At 35.3% G+C, this 15,028-nt stretch overlaps 1 protein-coding gene across 22 annotated transcripts in view; it reads right to left on the reverse strand.

Moving 5' to 3' along the window:
• Nucleotides 1-15,028, reverse strand: part of TENM3 (teneurin transmembrane protein 3) — a 1,328,112-nt gene that overhangs the window by 984,847 nt on the left and 328,237 nt on the right. For all 22 annotated transcript variants that reach the window (XM_048302939.1, XM_048302936.1, XM_048302938.1 and 19 more), the window contains one exon: nucleotides 14,494-14,560. The gene's annotated coding sequence lies outside the window, so the exon portion shown is untranslated. The remainder of the gene's footprint in view (nucleotides 1-14,493; nucleotides 14,561-15,028) is intronic.

The raw sequence follows: 15,028 nt of genomic DNA on the forward strand, positions 1-15,028 counted from the left end.
TATTTTCATTCTTATGTTTACCCATCCTTTTTGTCACTATGCACATATGAAATGTATATAAAGTGGACTGGTGTGACGAATACAGAAAGAGCACAGGATAAAAGGCAATGAATTACAATGAACCCAAGACACCACTCACTCTGTCCCACTCAAATTTCCAGAATGTTATGTTATCCCCATACTTTTATACCATGTACTTATGCATGCAAGCATCTGAAGCGCTGAAAGTCTTTTGCAAAAAAGATGTATGTTCATCCTACCTACATCCAGCCAGGAGACAACAGTCAAAAAAGTGTGTTCTCAAGTTATAGTTCCATAACCATTAATACTGGAGCTGTGCATTGCAATACAGATTTGATTTGTATTAGACATGAGAACACAACTGCATTTTCCCCTCAAATTAGATGGTGCAGACAATATAGCCTCTGTGATAGCTTTATGCTCTACAGTGGTTACATGACAGCTATAGTCGAACAGATAATAGTCAATCTGGCATAAAGCCTGACAATAATGTTGACTTGTCAAAATTCCCAGAAAACTGTTGAGTTAGCAGAATATATTTGTACCAGATTGTTGCTTATCATCATGTAGCTGCAACATTCTTGATTAGAAGCAGGAGCCCTAAAGCCAGATCCAGTCTGCTGTTGTACTTGTGGCCTTGGAACAGCTTATCCCACTCAGCTGGAGCACAGGGCTGAGCTGTGACTTGCTCAGGTGAGCCATTTTTTTCTGCCTGCCATCCACCAAGACCAAATTACACAGAAAGCCAAGGCTTAAATAGGAACAATAACTAACTTCTTGTGGCTGTTAATTTGTACTAACAGAAAGCATGTTACAGGTAATTTCACAGGTAAAGAGTATATACAATTGTTTTACTGCTTGGTTTCCCTGTGCTACTGCAATATACCTAATTTACCCTGATAATTTAGCTGTGCAGAAACTGAGGCTAAGAAAGCGGTAAACAAATGAACATTTATTACACCTCACAAAAAAGTTGCTTTTCCTTACACTAACTCCTGGTGTGCTTCATCAAAAAGGAAAATATCCCTTCCTTTTTCAATGTCTCAGACCCTACAGCTAGCCCTGAGAATTCTTTTTTAAAATTCTGTTTTAAAATAAAGTTGTGAATAAGCTTATCTTGTATATACCAGAAAGAAATGCCTATGCTTTATAGCACTTCATTTCAAAAGTACAAATGCTCTCAAATAGTAGGAGCAGAGATCTCATGAGTAATTTGATTATATTTCAGGTAGCATACATGGGCTTTAAATCAGTACCAAAATAGAGACTAAGCCAAGTCCCAGCCATCCCAAGGCCCTAGTTCAGTCTATGTTCCTATTCTTAAAATGAAGTATAATTCACCTGAGAACCATGGATTAAGGGAATAATGAGTAATATCACAATGAGAAACTAAGTTTGGTCTTTTCTAGGTGTAAAATTATGTTTCAATTTTTTTGGGACTTAAGTTTTGCAGCAAAGCAGGATTATGTTACTCCAAATAGAGTACTTAAATATTAAAGTTAGAATAGGCACCTTTTTGCACATACTTTTGTGCACACACATGGTGAGGGAACCCTGGCACAAAGCAACCATAAAGTAAAAGCAGTTTCCTAATGCAATAAATTTTCCACATGAAAAAAATTTTTGGATATGATCCCAATTTGGAATCTGACAATTCCCCCCCCCCTTCCTTATAGTAGGCTGCCATTTAATTTGCTCCTGTTATTTGATATTAATACTCTGTTCTGGTGGCTGAAACAGTCCCCAAAATCACATTTACTTTGTGAACACTTACTAGTATCCCTTGTGATACTAACACCATGCAAGTTCCCAGAATAGTAATTCCCCCTGAGGCCAAGTCCCTGCTTGCTATGGCCAGCATATTTAAAAGGACCCTCCCTCACATTTTGAGAACTGCAGGTTGAATTCAGGTATTGCCTTGCAGTACTTTTGACAAGCAACACTCTTGGGAATATCCCCAATCTCCCTAAAAGGGCAGGTTGCATATAACAAAGTAGGGAAAGGGCAGTTTTGTAATGAAGAACTCTGGGAGAGGTTTAAGCTTCAGAGAGAACCTTGTATTGACTCAAACTTACTAACAGTTCAAAGGAAGTAGATAGTAGTGGTGTTTTACAGAGGCAAACACACACAGAGTGGAAGTGATTTGCGCAAAGCAAGACTGACAGCAAAGCACAAAAACCTAATCAAACACTATTAGTTTCACAGCATAACAAGAACTGTGCTAGTTCAAACTTGTCAGACATTTCTGACCAAATGTATTCTGAAATTCACTTTTCTATCCAACAGAAGCCTCTCTCAGGCACATCCACAAAATCTACTACAGCAGGTTAAATGCTGCAGCTCATTAGACTATTATGGTTTGATCATGTGTCTGCATCCATAGTGGTACATACAGATCCAAGTGTCTAAAACCAGATTACTATTATATACTTAAAGTGAATCAATATTTATTATATTTGACAAGGGAAAGTGAAGAATTGGGGAGAAGAAAAAAATAAAAAAAGAAAAAGCCTTCACACAACTGCATTTGAAATACTGCAAACACCAAGCCCAGCAGTTACAGGAATGACAGTTTTAAGGAATAATGTTGCATGTCTAGATCAACTCCACATTAAGTGGAAATACTCATTACCACAGAGCTTGAGGCAGACCTCTGTTTAGCATAACCTCAGATGAATTCAATTAAACTTATTCTTTTTCAATTTGATTAAGACTTCTCCTTGTCTCCCCCCTGCCCCCCATTGATGATATGTGGTACAGAAAAGAGTTTTACACTGTTACAGCAATAAAGTCACCCCTGTTCTCTTAGTAGCAGAAGTCTGAAGCAACTTGTATGAATAAGTATACATCACCAGCAACCCTCCTGTATTAAAATATTTTCTGTGCTTGTGTCACTTCACTCAAATTCTTTATTTTAAGATTCAGTCTTCACATTGACAAAATCCTTAAATATAAAAGCTGCTCTTCAGAAAGTCTGGCACAATAGCTCTAAGATGGAAAGAACTGCATTCAGCTCTGTAGGGAGCCTATTTTACCTGCATACTTAAAGACTTGTCAGCATTATTAACTATTTAGTTCCTCATCAAAAAGAACAATCAATTAGGTACTTACAAGTTTTATTTTGCAAAAATTTATGCTTTTACATATTGCAGTAAAATTAAGAACTATATCCATGTAGATTAATGACTAATGAAATGATGGACAATTGAATATATAAAAAGCATGAAACTGCTCTTTAACAGATGTTACTACAGAACTTATTCTATTGTCAGAAAAAGAGAATCAGCCTCACACACTTCCTGCACAGCTAAGTTCCAAAAATTAGGTCTTATTGTTCCCTTAATTTTGAAAAGTAATGAGCCCTAACTTGAGCTTCTAATATTTGATAATGCAGAGTCTTTTTTAACGATCTGCATGTGAATCACTTAAAAATATTCAGCTTCATTTAACATGACAGCTCAATAATTTACATGTTGATTGTTCTCACTTTGAATACTTGGAATTTAGTAACATCTCCATGGTCCTACTTGCCTGTTCTTGCTTTAACGAGCTTAACACAAAACATATTTTAGCCAAATTTAGTGGAATCAGTTTTAAAATCCAATTAAATTTTAAGAAATTAATCTGAAAATCTGTACCATGTATTCAGTGAATCACATAAGGAGAGCCTTTCAATGAAGGGAATTCCCAAATTTACCTTGGCTTCCAAAGCATCACAAATTCTAAGATATAATACAGCCCTGCAAGCTTTGTATATATTTCCAAAAACTATTCTAGCTTGTGTAATAATTGATTTCTATGTCTGCTTTGGTGTCAGAGGAGGGAACCTCTGAAAATCTTAATGACTGGATATGAAACACTGAATTTTTTTCATATCCTGTGTTTTTTCCGTGCAATTGCTGTAACAGGGAAGACTACCCTTCTGTAAACCCCAGAGGTTCTCAGGCAACAGGGCTGCTGCATAGCTGAAAGATTTAAATGGAAGAGGAAACCTCTGGGTTGGGTTAAAATATCCACCATAAGTCTTGGAGCAACATACCCCAAGTAGCAATCTGTAGTAGTATAGTCTGAAGTCCCCTCAGGGGGGACTAAAAAAGTGAACTGGAGCAACCAAAGACTTCAGTGACTTCCCATCTGTGATGGATGGAAGATCAGAGGTAACGCTGCTACAAAGTGAGAGAGACCGAATAAAACTCTATCACTGTTTTTTCTTCTTTTCCAACTGACCAGGTTGCAACACTGCCATAGCCACCTCTAGCCATGAGACAGCTGTGGCCAGAGAAGATAATTGATTTGTTGGAAGAGAAAGCCAGTCTCTGCTAGAAGAGCTATGATTCTTTACATAGCTTCTTTACATAGGTTCTTCTGTGATATTGCTCTGACATAATGCTTTTTCAGTCCACGGGGAGGGTTTTTTGCCAGTTCCTTCTGTATCCCTTACGGCCTTCAGAGAGAAGTTTCAGAATCCTAGAATTAGCACTTCCCCTCCTCATCCACCTATAGATCACATTTTTCCACACTTTACTGCACATAAAAAAGAAGAGAGAATGAATGCAAGAAAGAGAAAACTAAGATACTACAGAAAATAATAAATTCTAATACATTTTTTTTTGTCATGCAAGCTTGGAATCTTTTGAGACAACACAAAAAAGTTGAAATCTTGTATCTGAAACAAGCCAGAAGTAAAAAGGAGAAGTCTAATTTATCTATGCTTATAAATCTTTCCATAGAAAGGATCACTTCAACAGTAGAACTATGAAGAGCAATACAACTCCTTGGGGAATTTTTGTGAAATAATTTACAACTGTGACAGCAATTATTTATGAACATGTGCCTCATTGCTCCTTGAATCATTTCTACTGCTGTATATAGTTAACCTTAGATTCCCAGAATGCTTCAACTGATATAGAAAAACTCTACTCCCAAGAGAAGCAACACCGCACTATATCATACCACTTAGTTTTCTCATCTAAATGTAGTTTTGAATTGTTCTGGAAAACATTTCTTCTCATGCCTGTTTGAATACACTACATTTCAAGACATGCTTCAAAGTATAGTGGAGTGAAATGATTGTTGAAAATCCTTGAATGTGTCAAACAATATTATGAAAGGATGCACTTATTTAATCTTGTGTAATAAACATGAACATGGGAGTGCACAAGCACAGAATACAGATGACTTTTCAAACTCAAATATCAAGAAAAGTGTTTTCCTGATTTTACAGGGAAGGCTCTAATTCAAACAGATTCAATCTAGAACAAAATATAATTTTTAAAAAATATTTGAAGTACAAAACATCTGGAAGAAATTTATGCTGAATCTCTACTAATAATCTTTGTAATACTTGCCTTACAGTATAAAAGGTTAAAACATTTCTCTCTTCTGTTACAGTATCTGATTTTGCAACTTGCCTCCCACTGAATAATACCCATGTATCCTATTATAGTTTCCTTCAGGTACTAGAATCCCAGGCAGCCTGGATATTTGAAATTATTTTAAAGAAACTCAATTCAAGTTTCAGTCATTATTTTGCTTCCAACTTGACTTTAAAGAAAAGCTACATATAAATAATAGAAACTAATAACTTTTGTAGTTTATCAGTTTTGAGTAAACTAGAAGTCTATATACATGGAAGAAAAAAATAAATTCATTGTTTTGGGGAATTATCCCCTTTGTGCATGTCTTCTACAGAAACCTAACTAATTGAATCAAGCATATTTAAATGCTGACATTTCTTTCATCACAAATCTCAGAATTAATCCACCAGACTTTATATAATCTGAATCCAGTGGTTTTGTAGTGCACAGTACAACAAATCTGGAAGCAGGGAGACAGACCCAGGAACATTTCAGCTGGGGTTCCAGTCACAGTTGAAGCCATTTAAGCACAATTTTGCTGGTTGAGCCTCCCTGATCATGTAAGCTGGTGCTATAACTAGTACTGGACTACACCACATTAAAGAATAAATATGAGAATGATGACAATTCACTGTTAAGAGATGATAGCTGCTAACAGGAGTGGCTCCCTTTCAGATGCTACTATTATCATCTTGAGATGATCTTGATCTATATAAAGGCACTGCCCTGCCAAACCATAATGCCACCTTGTTTACCATAAGGACCAAGAAACAGAATACTCTATACTATATCACTTGAAAGCCTAGACATGCCCACTTAAAGTGTCAAAGACACATTCACAATATTTTCTTGACAACTTTGAAAAAAGGCCTTCATTTTCTGTATTGTAAACATCACCCTCCTTATAAGTAAGTTTTAGATTAGAGATGTACAACTGATAACTTTTCCTGTTCAGCACACCCATTGACCAGTAAGATAGATGAAACAAAGATAACTCCAGTGGATGTGTAGTGGAGCTTGTAAGAGCTCAAATACCAAATACCCACATCTTACTTTTCACTTTATCTGAAAGTGACTCATTTAGTTCTACAGTATGACAGGTATGTTTGTTTGGGATTTTTTTTTCCAGTAAGCCTTTAAATCATTGAAACTGGATGATAAATTTCAAGTTAACATTTCATTCAGCATAAAATCAGAAGACTTTCAAAATGAGACATTTTCTCAATATTTGCTTAAGAAAATCTAGTTTTTAAATCTTTGCCCTTCCCTGCAAACTATATGAGCACAGGATAAAATCACTCTGCGACAGGGACTTCATATTTCAGTAGGCTTCTTCTTTAGCTTAGCTTGTTATGCAAAGGATCTAAAGTATATTTTTGGTTTTTAATTGCATCAGTGGAGCTTGGTTAAACTTGGACATTACATCAGTGTAATGCAGATTGTCATCATCAGACAGCAAAGAAATCCTTTGTAAAGGATCCTTTCAAGTTTAATGATTTGATAAGCAGGGAAACAGTTAACAGTGACTCAGTTATCAGCTTTTCACATTAATACACCATAGAATTCCATATACTGGGGTGAAAATCCTACCTTTAGCAACATATTTGTCTCCTGAGACCTTTTCCCCTCTACTTGACAATTAGATTTTCCCTCCCTGAAGCTGAGATAGCTTTATGTTTTTGATAACTCCTGTTGTTTTGCTTTGGGAGTTTGTTAGTTTTTCCACTGGTATAGTATTTTTAAGTTATTTGGTATACATGGATCTCTATCGCCTCAGAAAGAGCTTATTAGTTAACATACAAAATATGGAAACCTTGTGAATATAAACTGTACCATAAAAACATATAATAGGCATTGCATTGCTGATCTCTCACTTCCACAGTTGATGCAGTAATTATGTAGCTGCAAAAGTTAAAGATGTGTGTTCCAAGGCTGCTAAAAGACAAGTCAGCTTATTCTAAGTAGACCATCTTACAGTGAGTTCAGCCTTGTTTGCCATAATTACAGTAAGGGTCAGTGGCAGAAATACTGGAAAAAGAAAACACAATTTGATGCTCAGTGAAAACTGCTGTTCCTCTGCATCTGTTTTAGAAGACTGTCAGCATTCTCTCTTCTACTTTTCCAATATTTGTCTTAAGACAAAACTCTTTGCTCTAAAACCAAATTGCAAAGAAATAAACAAGCATTTGGAGGTTACGTGTACTATGAAAGAAAGTATTTTAAAGACAATCTAGTATCTAGTGTAGCCTCTGAAAAATTTTCAGGTAAATTATAAACCAGTATTAAACTAAACACATACTGCTGCAGTGTAGCCCCAAACATGGCATTAACTGTTAGAGAAGGCACACTGCCTGATGCAAACCACTGTCAATATAAAAACAGGTCGGTAATTAAGGAATGTTCTAGAAATGATTTTTAGTTTGCGAAAAACTAAGTTAATAAGAAAAAAATTCTTAAATTAGCTCAGGTAAAATTGTAATGCTTTTGGAAAATGTAAGGTGTACTTGGTTTGCATTTTACATTCACGTGTAGGTATCCACATTAACTTTCATTGATATCTGCATGCACAAGCTGTTGATAAGCAGCATCTTATGAAAAACTCCATTACTTGTGGACAAAATCCAATGCCATTCACCAGCTCAGTAATGCAAGGCCATTCTAATTACCTTCTCCAAACTTTATTCTCCCCTCTGTGGCATTAGTAATCATGAGGACACTTGGAAATGCTGATGCAGCATTATACTGATTTATTTCGAAAAATGCTATATTTAATGCTAATCATTGGAACTGCATGTGGGATATTTGCTGAGGGTACCTTTAAAACTACATACTGTGAACCAGAAGTCCCCCACACCTGAAGGCTTCATAAGCAGTGCCTCCTGTTACTAACACCGGAGATAGTTACAAATAGTTTCTAAAAAGTCTAGCTATTGGGCTAGTTTTTCAAACCAAGCAATCAATCAATCAGTAGCTGGTGACTGCTTGTGCTTCCTAGTGAAGTTAAGGACCTCCGTGCAGACCAAGTGCAGGCAATGACGCTGCTTTGTACTTTGCATCTCATGCTTTGTACTACACAACATCAGGCCAACTATCTTTTCTGATCCCCTGACTTCATACATTTCTCCATCCATTTGATGCATGCTAAAAGGTAAAGTGCACTTCGCCATTAAGGTCACAAAAATATTCCCCACTCTGAAAAAGGTTGAAAAATTGTAGGCTGTTTTCCATACAACTATTGGGATGCTTTAGGGAAAGCACTGTCAGATGATTTGAAGAGATCAGAATCTCATAATCTAACTCAATATTTTGGCTAATGGCTGAGGATTAGAAATAACAACTAACACACTGTAGCATGATTCCCAAAATTGTCACTCTATAACAACGGGCTTGCAGTATTTTATATGCATTTTTACTACAGCAATCTGAAATAATGTTTTTTAATTTTTTTTCCTGTGGTAATAGTTATGTGCAGTGAATAAGAGGTCTGTCTTGCCCAGAAAATTATCTTCTCCCCCTCCCTGCAATTTGGCCTAAAGTAGATGCCTGGGAAGTACATATCAGAAAATATATATCATTCTTGCCTCAATGCTTTCCCAACAGTCATTTTCATTTAGAGCCTTTTCTGATTTGGAAATGTTTTTTGGGTTTGAATGTCGTGTTAATTACCTTACAGCTCTTAGGGCAAAGTTTCTTTTATGCTAATCACCACATGGTAATGGAAGCAGAAACTGATATTAATTTCAAACTTAATAGCTAATATTATGAATGCAACACATTTGTGTCCCATTCAATTTTGCAGCCAGCAGTGACTTCGATGGTACAACACATAGCCCTTCCCAAAAAAATGTCTTCTGAAAATTTCCAATGATTTAGATATTGTAGTCTTCCTTTCTGTGAAAAGGGGAAGACATTTTACGCAAAACCAGAATGAGTTCATTTGTACTAGTAAATTGCTTTTACGTATAAAGTTATGAGTAAGAACATTCAAAATATGACTTGTTATTTACATACCTTATTTAGTGACCAGCTCATTTTCCTTCTGCTATATCTCTAATACAATCCTAAGTCACTGATCAAGATTTCTTTTATTGCTATATATAAGCTCTTTAGTAGCTTAATTCCATCTTACTTGAAGATAAAAAGCCAAATTATTATATTTCACTTAGGTCTATTTGACACAGATTTCCCTGTGACAGAACACAACATTTTCCTTAATTAGTTAGCAGAGTGACTGACTGCTCAGCTTTAGCCAAGACCTAGACACAGAGACCCTCAGAGGCACATTTAAACTCCAAGCCTGAATTTTCATCTCTTATGTGACCAGAAGGGCAGCTCCAATAACCAAAGCTTATTTGTTTACTTACAGGGTAAATAGTCTTCCTACACAGGGCATTTGTCCCTAACTAAGGGGCTGGAACCCAGCCCAAGTCACATGCAGAAAACAATCACATCACTATAAACACGTCTATCAGTAGAATATCAAAAGATACAGAAGTGCATACATGGTGGACTATTTTGCTTGTGGAGTGGACCTACTTCCAGTCAAATGAAAAGTGAAAAAGAAGAACAAGCCACCAGGTCAATTCATCTCATTCACTCCCTGCCTACTTGAAAGAAGTTCAGTTCTAAAGCAAAGAAAAAAAAAGTCAAAGAGAAAAAATGGTAAACAAATCTGATTGAGTCTTCAGGCCATAGATGATCACTATGTAATCTAGGAGCACCTACACCTGAAATATTTTAACTTAGCAATCATACAAGAATTCATGTTGTGAATGATCTGTGAAAATACACTGTCAGTAGACAGGAAGATATTATCTCACTTTCAACAGCTATCATATGCCATATTTATCTCTCAATAGATAGATAGGTACACACAAGTGTGTTTTATACATGCCAGATGCAGTCCTCAATGTTTGATTTACTTTTCTAGAGTTAGCTGAACAAAGTACAAGAGAATTGGCTAAAAATTTTATTCCCATTAGAACATGAACTCAATTCTCCTAAGACTGCTAACGCTTTACTCTATCCCATTAAAGTTGCAGCAAATGAGCAGCTTTTTGAAGGAAACAATGCCAGCAGCTAAAATAATCAAGTTATACATGAAAGTGATAAACCAGAGGAGAATAAGACAGAAAGATATTACTACAATTCTTATATTTAGACCAACTGATCTTCTAAGAGTATCTTTTATGCTTGCATTTTCTTTGATCTACCAACAAGCTTTTTGTTTGTTCTTCCAGCTTAATGTGTTCTGTGCTAGCTGAAGAGCTTTTACTTATGACTCATTTGTGAAAGTAACCCTTGCAAACATGTTTCCCAGACAGTCATCATTTTGATTATGTGCTAACAATGCTTCTTTATGCAAAAAAGGCTAAACTCACCAAGTCCACAAGCATCGTACACTTATCTCAAAGCTCATCTGGTTGAGTAGCATAAGACTCTTTGTCAGTTACTGCTTTACAAAAGTCTCATCTATATGAATTAGAGTACACCAATTACTTTATATCTGAAAGTAAAACAAAAATTGGTCTCAAAGATTACTTAATTTACTGTAATTTAGGAAGTTTTTATTTAAATATAGCAGCATTCTAATTAAGGACTCAGGTTTCTGCACTCTGGGTCTACCTGTGTCAACAGGCTTTTGAACTGTACAAGCACAATACATGGGTTACTCTGGAAGACAGAGGAAAAAAGCAATCTGAAAACATCTAATGGATTATTTAGTTTCCTAATGTTTTACAGATGTAAAGAAGCACATTCATGTCAACACCATGGCTTTCGTATTAACAGCTCTTCATGCTTGAAATAATCTTTGTAATTTCTTATTGGTAACCAAATCAGTACTTTAAAAAAAACCAAAGCAAAAAAATCCCACAGAAGTTATTTCCCCACCCTCTGACTCAGGATGAGCAAACCAAAGAAAAAAACCAAACCTTCACAAACAGAACTGACAAGTGGATAGATACTAAGAAGGGGGAAGAGGAGGAAAAAAAGAAGCAAAAAGAAGCAAAAAGAAGCAAAAAGAAGCAAAAAGAAGCAAAAAGAAGCAAAAAGAAGCAAAAAGAAGCAAAAAGAAGCAAAAAGAAGCAAAAAGAAGCAAAAAGAAGCAAAAAGAAGCAAAAAGAAGCAAAAAGAAGCAAAAAGAAGCAAAAAGAAGCAATACATGCTATTAGAATTATCATAATGGACATAACTTCAAAACAGAAGATGCAAGATGAAATAAAAAAGCTTATTTAAATAATTTTACTAACATATTGTAGTAATGATAAATTGTACCCTTTTCAATTATGTTTTTATCCAAATTCTGAGCTTTAATGTTTTCCTTTCCAGGGAATACATTATTCTTCTAATTAAATCTCTTTTTTTTTTTTTTGGTCTTTTACTGATCAAACTTCCAAGAAGGCATCTAAACCCATTGATTTTTAGAGACTTTGGTTACAATATAGTTTATTGCTTTCCCTTCATTTTTAAATATAGGGCTACTAACCCTATTTACAGCCTTGTGTAATATACTGAAAATGCAATATTCCATCTCGTAATAAGCCTTCTCCAGTGAAACAATGAGTGTGCACAAGAACAGTCATCTATAGAGAGGTCCAGATAACGGGCTCCCTGCTGTTCTTTATCTCCTTCAAGCCATAGGGTATTTCTACAAAGGCAAGAAATACAGCTGAACAGAGGAAAGATTAAAAAAAGTTACCCCTAACCAGTGGAGCAATTCTCAAAAGGGCTTTTTAAACAACATGTATTAGAATAGCTGAGCTTTCAGGGTAAAGTACACATGGGCCTCTAGATATAATCAGAATTGGTGAAAGAAGTGGACAGAATAGCTTCACTATTTATTCACTATTTATTATTTTGGACTATGTGTTGAATACTAGCATATATTTCTGAAAAGCCACCAAAAATATTAATGCATCACAGGATTTTTTTTAATTAATTCTTTACTAGTAGTAAAACAAACATTTCAGTACTATATTCAGAATAGCAACGGAATCCTCCCTTTTTATCCAATTAATAGAAGGCAAGTGATTAAGCAGAAAATAGATCTTTCTTTGCAAGATTAAATACTGTCTCTTAAGCAACTACTGTGAACCTTTAAAATTCATTTGCCCCTCTAATGGAACAAAATATCATCTCTACTTCTAGCTGACACAACCTTCGACATTTCTTCACTGCTTAGTTGAGAAGCAAATGATATGCGTTGGCTCAATATTATCACAGCATGTGGGGACAAACAGATTGACCAGTTGAAAATAAAAGTAGATATCAAGTAAGAAAACCCAAACAACAAAACAAAACAGTTTACCACAAAGCTTCAAAATGAAAGCCCAATTCTTCCTACTAACTTCTCTAAAAAATCAAATCCCAAATTTTCTTTGGAAGACACTCAGCTGTTCCTCCAGCCGCAGTCTCATTTCAACTGCAGAAACTAAAAAAACAAAAAAACAAAAACAAAAAAAAAACCACCAAAAAACATAAAACCAAAAACCCCAAACCTGAGCACCCTCAGCATATTTCAAAAAATAGCATCATTTGATGCAGAGCATCCATTTTTCCCCACAGAGACCAGACTGTCATCAGGAAGAAGTTTAAACAATTTTATGATGATCAGGAGAGATGCAGTTTGCATTTATGTAAATATTTATACAGAATCCTTCAAAAGTACTCTGCTGCTTTCAAGTGTAACAGACCACTAGCAGTAAATAAAAAGCTTTGAAAAACAAGCCCTATAAAAAGAAATTGACCAAGGAAAGGTTATAAAGCGTTTCCTAAAACTGCATCATCCTACCCAGCCTAAGAGCTGCATATTGCAAATTAAAGCTGATTGATTCTCCCTTCAAGATCACCAACTCTCTGCCTTTACTTAAAAGAATAATGAAAAAATGATTCAAAATCTGTGTCAACTTGTATATACACCAAAATCACTGGAGATAAGTTGACTTAAGAATACTCAGTACATGTCTTAAAAGATTTAATTAGATCTCAGCTCATTGTACCACAGCTTGTAGAGGTGGAAGATTAGTATAATTGTTTTTGATAACTCACAGGCAGAGATGAATTTAGGAAAAAGAGGTAGGGACTTAATACTATGTTCAAAAACAACCAACCAAAACTACTCTTAATGCAGCTTTGTAGCGACACTGATTGTTACAGACCCCTCCAAATACTACAGGGCTTACTCTTCTGATCCTGATCAGACATTGCCCCAAGCTATGATGTCCTGAGGTCATAAAAGCCCTCTAGTAGCATCACACTCTGCCGCTGAGTGCAAGACTGCCTGTCTCCCTCCAACAATCCTTATTCAATCTCTAATGAAAACTGAAGGCAAACTGGAAGCTAATAAAAGATATAACCTTCCTAAATCAATCCCTTGGTAATAAACACAGCAACTGATATAAATTTATTTTTATATTCAATCTTACAACAGGTGTGTGCCCAAAATTCATTTACAAAGGACATAAAGCCTTAACGTGGATAGTAATTTCACATTGCATTGTTTTGCATGGAGACTGTTAAAAGCTGTTAAGAATAGCAGTGTCTTTATGAAAGACAATGAAGTCTTTTTTTAAATTATTGTTGATGGCATACAGCCACTTATTTTTAACCCTGGCTGCAAGAACCCAAAGCAATAACTTATAAATAGCCTATCGTGAACTACTTTTGTACCTTGGTTCAGTCTTTTAGAACGCTGACTCATTCTCCATCTAACATATTAATTTTCTGCTTTTCTGGTCTCCTGTTATCCATTAAAATACAACAAAACTCTCTGTAACGGTATAGTAACTCTTCCACTTCAGTTTCTAATAATTTTAATAATTCCAAAAAATTGTTTCATAAACACAATTATGCCCACTCAATGAAAACACTGGGAACTACAGCCAGCTGAAACAGAGGCCTTTATTCCAATTCCGTTTTTCTTCATGTGAAAGATAAATAAAAATATTCTGAGCAAGAGCCATCTGATCCACTGAGAGAACCTACTTGCATATTTCAGCACTGGCTATATAGTGGGTGGTCATAATGGCTTCCCAGAACATATTTAAAGTAAACATCAAAGACTTAAAAAGAAAACTTCTTCATTAAAAAGAAATTATAACACGTAAGCACTTACTGTTATTTCCTGGCAGTAGAATCTATGTTCTCAATGAAAGCATGAAGTTTTAGTTTGAAGTTATTGCCTGTTAAGAAGTCAAAACAACATAAATATATTAATTTAATATAGAATAAACTTTGAATTGCAAAAGCTAATAAGAATATTTTCATGCTATAAATAAGAAATATACCCACAATAAGTTCTATGTCTCTCCCCCCTCCCCTCTCCAGATGAATTAAGAATCACAGATGCATGACAAGCAGAATTTATGTCTTTATAGAGACACTGTCACAGAATAAGCTATCAAATTCTGCCTTGGGACCATAGAAAAAAAATTCAGAACATACACAAACAAAAACCTAATGGAATGAAAAATAAGCTCTAATACATTCTAATACTCCAGCAGTAGACACAAATTACTACACTATGGACACATTCACTTATAACTGGCAAATTAAATAGTACCAGATACTAAAGACATGCATTAGATATAATTCTGCTGACTTTTTAATACATTGAAACTGAGATAATGGTATCTCCAGTTTATCCCTTA

Source organism: Corvus hawaiiensis, chromosome 5 (genome assembly GCF_020740725.1).
Source record: "Corvus hawaiiensis isolate bCorHaw1 chromosome 5, bCorHaw1.pri.cur, whole genome shotgun sequence".
In the NCBI taxonomy this organism is placed as follows: domain Eukaryota; kingdom Metazoa; phylum Chordata; class Aves; order Passeriformes; family Corvidae; genus Corvus; species Corvus hawaiiensis.